Source organism: Oryctolagus cuniculus, chromosome 4 (assembly GCF_051225735.1).
Source record: "Oryctolagus cuniculus isolate XC-2025 breed Fujian yellow rabbit chromosome 4, ASM5122573v1, whole genome shotgun sequence".
Classification (NCBI taxonomy): Eukaryota; Metazoa; Chordata; class Mammalia; order Lagomorpha; family Leporidae; genus Oryctolagus; species Oryctolagus cuniculus.
In genome coordinates this window covers 65672884-65682463 of record NC_142870.1, presented here as the reverse complement: position 1 = coordinate 65682463, position 9580 = coordinate 65672884, and the positions used below count along the sequence as shown (strand labels likewise).

The 9580-nt window shown below is 37.2% G+C and overlaps 1 pseudogene; it reads left to right on the top strand.

Annotated features, from left to right (window-relative positions):
* Window positions 1-2706: 2706 nt before the first annotated feature.
* LOC138849448 (dual specificity mitogen-activated protein kinase kinase 4 pseudogene) lies at window positions 2707-3431 on the top strand (annotated as a pseudogene).
* The last annotated feature ends 6149 nt before the right edge of the window (window positions 3432-9580 follow it).

Here is a 9580-nt window from a genome sequence, read left to right as displayed (position 1 = left end):
AAGGAAAACAGAAGGAGGCAAAGTAAGTGAATCTCTTGGGTCTTGGATTAAGAAAGTGACAATACGAGTGTTTTAGTTAAACTGTTATGCAGTGAAAATTTTTTCTCACAAAGCCTTTGAGAGCCTCTGCTATTGGAGGCACCAGGTGCCAAGAAAACGGAACAGGTCAAGATCTGAAAGACAGTTTGGTTGAGTCTGTAGCCATGGTAGTTGGAACATTCCAGGTCCCTTTAACATGGTTGTAGCCAGATAATTGTCCCCAACATTCCTCTCCTCAGTTAGGATAATAGTCATCTGCTCTTGAAAGGCTTTGAACTTGAGACAGAAGCAGAGTAGACAGCAGGAGAGGATGTGGAGTGAAAGATTAGATCCAGTATTGCAGCTTTTATTTTTCTTCTTTGTTGTCTTCATCTTCGTCTTTGTCTTCCTCTCCTCCTCCTTCTTCTGCTTCTCCTTTCTTCTTATCTCTCTCATTCTTTCACTGTTTTCCTTATCTATGATTCTAGCAAGTGGGTGAAACAAACTTCTTCCTGTGCACCCTACCACAAAAAGCTGGAAATGTCCTCATTGTGATAAATTGTAGGACCCCCAGCCTGGCTGTCTCCCTGTCACTGTAGAGTCACCTAATCTACCAACCAGCAATCCTACCCTCCCATGGAGACCCTGCTTCCAATGAGCTTCCTGATACCTCTGGAATATGAATAGATGAATCAAGAAACACCATTACTTAAAGACTGTTTTCAAGGTAAAAAGGAGAAACTAAAGAAATTCATACAAAAATAGAATGAGAAGTTTATAAAAAGTGAGAAAAAAAAGAACAGTTAAAGTACACAGAGAAGAAAATTGATGAAAACCAATTCCATAGACATGTATATATTGAACAAATAAGAGATACAGTCTATAAAAGCAACTAGAAAATGCATGTAAATGCTATTAATGAACACAGATGATAAACAGCCCTATAAATTAAAACATAACCAAACTTAAAATTTAGAAGTGCTTTCTTATAATACCAAGTATCTCAGAAAAGAAGTTAGGAAAGATTAAATTAACTGTAATAGACTTTGAAGAGTATTTGATAGTTGCAAAAATTTGACAACTATGGAATTTAACTATGTCTCACCCCCAAAATAAAGAGCTGCAAAATTAGGGAGAAATAAATTATGCATATGGAAATTTCTCAGAATGCCTAGGCTAATTACTGAAATAAAAACAGTACATCAGGCGTTGAAAGGAAACACTAAAAGCTTCAAGAAGATAAGTGAAAAAAAACAATAAAAAACAATAAACACTTTTAAAAAAATGAAATCGTGATAGGAACTGGAATTCAGATGCTAGAAAACTGAAGAATGCTCCTGATGACATTCAGGGAAAATAATTTTTACTGAGTTTTTTACTGAATATTGTGTTTTCATCTAAACCTTCAACCACATAGAATGACAAAAATAATATATTTTCACACCATCTCACTTTTCTTAGGAGGTTACTATAAACTATAACTCAACCAAACACATGAACAAAAGCATTAGACAGGACATGTAGGAATTTGAGCATTCAAGTGAGAGTATTTAACACGAAGTACCAAGACAACAACTATGCAGCAGGCATGGAAAACAATAATCAGCGTTCGAGTATGAGGTATGTGTGTAGTGAGAGAAACCCATGTACAGGAAGCATAAATGGAACTATGGATTATCTCATGTTTTGAGTGCTTGGGGAAAATTATTGCCAAGAATTTGAAAAATCTTCTGATGTACTTATTAAAGATGATTTATAGACATACAGAAAACTAAGTAAAAAAACAATTATCAACTGCAGGGCAAATTAAAGCTAGTATACTACCTTGGAAATATTAGTATGTATTTTGATTAAATTATGACCATTGCTTATATGATCCTGATGTAACGTTGTTTTAACCAAAAGTTAGAACAAAACCATCATTGGAAGAGAAAGAAGAGTGTTTGCAGTAACCTAATATTGCTATAAAAGTAAAAATCCTATAGTTCATCTTTGAAAATGAATAATTCAATAAACATCAACATAAATATATTACTTTAACTTTGAAGGTAAGTAATAGCATTTAAAGCTAGAAGTTAAATGAGAGTAGAATTGTGTTTAAGAAAGGATAGAGAAGGAATGGGGCCAAGAGACTACTTGTCTTTAATGGAAGTCCTTTAATTCTACTCGATTTCTAATCATATACATGTATTTCCTTAATGTTGAAAAATCATTAAAAATGCTAAGGATTGTAGCCTCTGTGACACTACTCAGCTCCTTAATTCCAACAGTGATGGTTCTAAGCTCTATTGATGGCAACTCTAGGGGCACTAGGGGCAGCAACAGCTTCGGCATCCCAGGGAGCCCTACAGCCCCGTGGTGATAAGCCACCTGGCTTTCAGCAGTATGCAAGGGTAAACACAAACGCTGAGGTTGGATTTTGCAAATCCACCTTTCAAATCTATAGCGAGGTTTACTCTGAATCCAAATCCTTCAGGAGTTTTAAATCCATGCAGAGAGAGACTGAGAACACATAGCATGTAGTCAGGAAAACAGAGGATCTCCCTTGATCAACACTGGGAATTTGCTGCTGAGGATTTGAAAGACCTTGAAGAAACTGATAAGGAGCTTATGGTTCTGGGTCCACAAATCAAGTGGGCCAATAATGGCAGTTAGAATTCGGTAAACAAAAGAACAAAACAGCTTCTTATGCATTTGGATGTAATACTGAGGCTTAGTGATTGTCCTACCTTATTCAGTTTTATGGTGCATTGTTCAGAAAGTGTAACTGTTGGATCTGTTATGGAACCCACACCTACTTCATTTGACAAGTTTTACAAAAATGTATACAGTGTACTAGATGATCATATTCCAGAAGAAATTTTAGGCAAAATTTCTTTAGCAATTCTGAAAGTGCTAAACCACTTGAAAAGAAACTTGAAAATCATTCAACGACATGCAAAACCTTCTACTATTCTTTGGGATAGAAGTGGAAATAGTAAACACTGCGAATACAGCTAAGGGCATTAACAACAAGGATGTCCACTCTGATGTCTGCAATTTGGGGATCGCATTGTATGAGTTGGCCACAGGCCAATTTCCCTATCAAAATTGGAATGATGTATTTGATCAGCTAAACCAAATCATGAAAGGACATCCTTCAGATGAGTAATTCTGAGGAAAAGGTATTCTCCCCAAGTTTCATGTTTGTCAGCTTGTGCCTTATAAAGGATGAATCCAAGAGGCCAAAGTATAAAGAACTTCTGAAACATCTTTTTATTTTGGTATATGAAGAACATAGCATTGAGGTTGCATGCTATGATTGTAAGATCCTGGATCAAATGCCAGCTATTCCCAGCTCACTCACGTATATCATTTGCAAATCGCTACTACATCAGACTCAAGAAAAAAGGCTGAGAGGAAGCAAGATGTAAAGACTTTTCATGCTGGGGCTGGTACCATCGCTCACTTGGTTAATCCTCCACCGGCGGCGCTGGCATCCCATATGGGCACCGGGTTCTAGTCCCGGTTGCTCTTCTTCCAGTCCAGCTCTCTGCTGTGGCCCGGGAAGGCAGTAGAGGATGGCCCAAGTGCTTGGGCCCCTGCACCTTCATGGGAGACCAGGAGAAAGCACCTGGCTCCTGGTTTCGGATCAGCGCAGCGCCAGCTGTAGCAGCCATTTGGGGAGTGAACTAACCAAAGGAAGACCTTTCTCTCTGTCTCTCTCACTGTCTATAACTCTACCTGTCAAATAAAAAAAACATTGATGCTGTATTACAGTGTTTTCATTGCTCACCCAGACACACTGTGTAATAAGATTGGTGTTTGTTTCCATCATGTCTGTATACTCCTGTCACCTAGTACTTGCATCACTGCTGGTCAGAGCGACCTCATCCCGCTTTTTCCTGATACATATGTTCATGAAATGTGCAAGTCTGTACAGTCAAGTTGTTGTCTTTGATCATATCTTAAAATAATTTCTAAACTCAAAACCTGGAGATGGGGCTGCCTACAGTGCCAGCATCCAACGTGAGCACCGGTGTGAGTTCCGGCTACTCCACTTCCAATCCAGCTCTCTCCTATGGCCTGGGAAAGCAGTAGAAGATGGCCCAAGAGCTTGGGACCCTGCACTCATGTGGGAGACCCAGAAGAAGCTCCTGGCTCCTGGCTTTGGATCAGTGAAGCTTCAGCCAATGCAGCCAGTTGGGCAGTGAACAGGAGGAAGGAAGACCTCTCTCTTTCTGCCTTTCCTTTTCTCTCTGTGAAACTGACTTTCAAATAAATAAATGAACCTTAAAAATTAATTCTAGAGATGCAGCTTCTGGAATGGTATTTTATCAGACTTTCAAATACCGGTGGGACATGGTGATAGATACATTATTTCTAAACATAATGAGAAGAAGTTGCACATCTGATGAGACACATTGCCATCTGGAGCTGGGAGACAAAGGAAGAATTTACTTCTTTACCAAATACAATAGAGTTATTGGTTGATATTCTGTTTCTTTAAAGTCACAGTCTTGTCGGGAGATCAATGTGCTCAGCCAAATTTTGTCTTTGAAATATCATGTTAAGTTAGAATGAATTTATATTTTTAAAAGATTTATTTACTTACTTGAAAGAGTTACACAGAGAGAGGAAAGGCAGAAAGAGAGAGAGAGAGAGAGAGAGAGAGAGAGAGAGGTCTTTCATCTGCTGGTTCACTCCCAAGATGGCCGCAACGGCTGGAGCTGCACTGATCCGAGCCAGGAGACAGGAGCTTCTTCTGGGTCTCCTACGTGGGTGCAGGGGCCCAAGGACTTGGGCCATCTTCTACTGCTATCCCAAGCCATAGCGGAGAGCTGGATCATAAGCGGAGCTGCTGGGACTCGAACCAGCACCCATATGGGATGCTGGCACTGCAGGTGGTGGCTTAACCTGCTATGCCACAGCACCGGCCCCAGAATGAATTTATCTTTACTAAAAAACATGTGTTCAAAGAAGTGAACATTGAAATATTTAGATAGGACAGAATGTGTTTTAGCTCCTTTACCAGTCCCTATTTTCATTTGGAAAACTCAGGAATCTGCCACTTGTCGAAGAAGGCGCTGATCTTAAGAATTCAGTGAGCTGTCAACTTCACATCTCACTTTCCGTAGAGCACCCAGACTGACAGAAGAAAAAAAGTACAGAGGACAAACTTTACAGATGTTTTTTGATTCTCATATCTTATCCAGAACCACTTGTAGCAGCTTTATATATTTTCTTTGTTTCCAAGCCTTTCACTTGAGCCGTAAAAACTAACAGGGAGAAGAATCTAGTAGCAGTGTGCCTTGATTGAATGGATAAAGTATTCTTGTAGGCAGCAAAAGACCAAATCTCAGTTGTTTGCCTCCTGCCATCACTAGCCCAGGCTTTATTTTCTTAATCTCGTTCCCCTTTCCCATGATCTTCTTTGTGACTTTTGTTGAATCCAAAACATTTCGCCTTTTGTGTATGTCAAAAACTTTTATAATTTCTATGGATGTTCCTCACCAAGAAAGTTGAGCCCCTAGATATCTTATAAATGTTCTAATGTTTAAAAGGCTGAGAACAGTGGGGCCATACTGTGTTGTAGGAAAGAGGAGGCCTCTGTGCTACAGGTGGTTTTGACCAGATGGGAATCTGAAATGTCAGTCTCTTAGATGAACTCCTCACATGCTAGAACCTCTAGCTCTTCTTTTTTGAATTGGAATTCTACCAAAACAGCAAAGCAAAACAAAAATCCCTCTTAGTTATAGGAGGCCATTTAAATGTTACTTCTTGTGCTTCTTCACATACCATTGAGGTAGGATTTCACTTGGTTTTATCATGGCCTCCCTGTTACTTGGCTACATGTAGTGTCTGGACACCACTGCCAGCATTCCCACACGTCAAGCATCCGGGAATACAGAACAGCCATGATCCAAGATGCAGGTGATGCCATTACAAATCCAAATCGTGGTGGGTACTGCTGTATCTCCTCCCAGAGTGACATTTGTACAAACATCAATAAAGAGAAAATGACGTTTAAAAGTTACAGCCCTGTAAATCAAAAAATCCAAGATGTCTCTGTCTGATCCACTTGTTTAACTTCCTTATGTCCCCTCTCCCCCCACTACATCCCTAACCTTGGTGTTCCCAGTGTTCTGAGTGGAGTTGTTGCTATGCATCTTTTTTTGACTTCACTTAGCTGTCTCCCTGCATGGCTCCCAGGGACCCAAGAGGAATTGTCTTCACCGCTGTTAACTTCCCATCGACTCAGCGTGGGGCCACTTTGGCATTATACACAGGTAGATTATAGCAATCCTGACTGCTCAGGAGTTAATCTGACTGTTCTCTTGTGTGGATGACCACATGAAAAGGCAATTTTAGTGCATTAATCACAAATTATTATAATCTATAAACTTAAAGACAAAGAGTTTATTACAATATATCTTAATTAAAACAAAAGGGTGTATAGTATTCAGACTATGAAAATGGTGTGAACTTTAGTTGGCTTTCATTTTGTACCATAGAAAAATGTAAAAACATTATTCAAAAGCTAATGTGTAGGAATATTGCCTTATGTGTCTGTAAAAATTAAGCTCAGTAGGGCCAATGTTGTGGCATACCTGGTAAAACAGTAACCTTTAATGCTGGGATCCATTATGGGTCCCAGATGCCATGTGGACATCAGTTTTGCTTCTGATGCAGCTCCCTACTGATGACCTGATAATTGGAAACCAGCGGAAGATGGTCCAAACATCCAGGCCCCTGACACCTATGTGAGAAACCCAGATGAAGCTCCTGGCTCCTGGCTTCAGCCTGGCCCAGTGCTGGCCATTGTGGCCATCTGGAGGATCAAATAGCAGATGCAAGAGATATCTCTCTGTATCTCTCTCTCTCTCTCGCTCTCGCTCTCTCCCTCTAGCTCTGACTTTTAAATAAGTACATAATTCTTTTTAAAAAAAAAGGAGCTCAGTAACATAACTGCTTCTTAGAGCTTTGGAATATTTAATCTTATGTTCTTGTTTAGGTTTCTCCTCTATTTCAGATATATATATATATATGTATAATATATATATATATATATATATGGAATCAAAGTATTTATGGAACACTTCAATCTTTTTGCCTGAAGTTGTAATAAACTTATTATGTGATCTTGATTTAAAGAATGATGCTTAGATATTCTAAGAAATAAGTTATAATATTGAAGTGGAACAAAAGATAAAATAAAAAGCACAATTGAAGCATTTCTGTGCTGAAAAAATAAAAAATAGAGAACAAGGAAAATTATTTAAAATTAATCTTTCAAACATATTTACTCAATTTTTTAATTAACTAGTTTAAAAAATCTCCAGTCTTCAGCACAAAACTAAACATGATACCCCATAGAGTTTTGAAGGTAAGGCTACAATTTTGATTATTAGTACTGAAAAAATGTTGTTCTATGCATAAAAGCAAATGAAATATATTTTCAGAAAACTTCAAACTCGAAGGAATAAAATATTCTCTGCCTGTGTACCATGCTGAAAAGAAGTTACCTGGAGCCTTAAAACAATCCACTGATGACTCAAAATTAACCTGAACAGAACAGAGATGTTACGATATAGAATAATAAAAAAATGTTTCTGCTTCATTGTGGGAAAATCAAAATCCAAAATGAAAAAAATAATTTTAAGATTCCTGATGGGGAGTGGTTCGCTAAACACATCTTATCAAAATCATAATAAATCTGAGAGAATGGGAAGAGATTTTTAAGACCTTTCCCTCAGACATCTGTCTGAAACTTGAAAGCAAATAGTGTCATTATTATGTTTTATCTCTTATAATGGGAAGAGCCCTGTGGTTAGGCACAGAAATCCCCAGGAAAACACTTTCTGAAGTTCAACTAAAATTGATTTTGAACTCTTCTTGTTCTAAGTCAAAAAGCAAACTATAACATGTTGGATCTTTTATTTTTCTTTCATTTTGTTTATTTTCTAATATTCCTCAGTAATATGAGTTGATTTTATTACTAAAAGAAATAAAAGGTACTTATAAAGACAAATTTCATAAATAGAGATTAGACTATGCTGAAAACTTGAGAATTCACTCTACTGGAAAAATATTGTTATTCAATTAGTAGTGCTAGTTTAAATACATATAGATCATTATTACTTGCCACTAATTGGAGATAAACTGTATATATGTGTTCCCATCTTTTCTGAAGCTTTGAGTCTAGTAGGAAAGACAAGATTTAATACATAATTATAAAAGTCAACGTTTGAATTTGAATTAATATTTGCAATTAATATTTATCTGTGTATAGTATAAAAACTAATTGATAAAGTTAATGATGTTGATGTCATGATTATTTATTCATCATTGATGACTGAGCGATAAAAACATCAATATCACAAAGAGGGGGATTTGAAATGTTAGGAAAACATCTGAACATCTTTAAGTCTATTTGCTTTGATATGTAGGAGGCTGTTTGGCCACCCTGGATATTCTGTTTACTCAACTTAGGAACTTGGAAAAATCATATCACCACTCGGAACTTCTGATTCTCCTTCTTCAAAATGGAGATCCCATCTTTCTCATAATGCTACTATAAGGATTAAATAAAATAAACCATCTATATCTGGTGTCAAACTATGCTAGAAATTTTACATAAGGTATAAAATTTAATCCTTACAATGTTTTCTGAAATTGTTGTTATCTCCCTTTTGCTGATGAAGAAATGTGAACTTCAAAATGATTAAGAAATATATGAAGTTGTACATAGGGTCAGAGATAAAGCTGGGACATGAAATTAATACTCTCAGATTGCAGATCCTGTTCTCTTTTTAATAAACTTTACTTCATTGTATGGCTATTTATATTTTAAAATATTATCCTTACAAATAATATATAACACCAGAGATGAGGCTGTGAGGGAGAAATGGCAGATGCTTTGATATACAGATGAATGTTTGCTTGGAATGGGTATAATTCTGCTTGAAAACAGGCTGGATGTTTATTGGAAGTCTTTCTCAGGCCTAAGAATCTATAGTAGTTTTTTTTTCTTTAGTTGCAACTCTTTCTTCCTTCATCTAATTGTGAGAGCTACAAAATTCCTTCCTATTAGCTAAACCCAAAGCACTAGCTGTTGCCAAGAAAATATCTTGCTTGTGTTTCTAATGCAGGTGGTTGAAGCTTGCGTTATGCTGAAATACAATAGCAATTTATGTGCTGGAGAGCTCCCATGTCTGTCAACAAGCTGCTTAAATTGTCACAGCAAATTTTTAGCTATTTACAAACTGTTTGGAAATATGAATGGGGAAAACCTACACAATTTGGGAAATTTGCAAGACCGTTTCAGCAGTTTGGAAATACAGCTATTTTAAAACTCATGTGTTTTTAACTGAAATACACAAACACACTAAACTGAAAACATTGAAATTCCGTATCATCATAAGACTAAACGTGATTTCAGTAGCCAGGATTGATCATTTTATGTTGTCTTACCTTGGCAGGGAATTTGGCGAGAAAGCCAAGATAATAGTCGTTATTTTGCCATTTAGAAACTTTGTTCCCTCAGAACGAATTACCTTTGATTTAACCCTCAAAGAAGCCA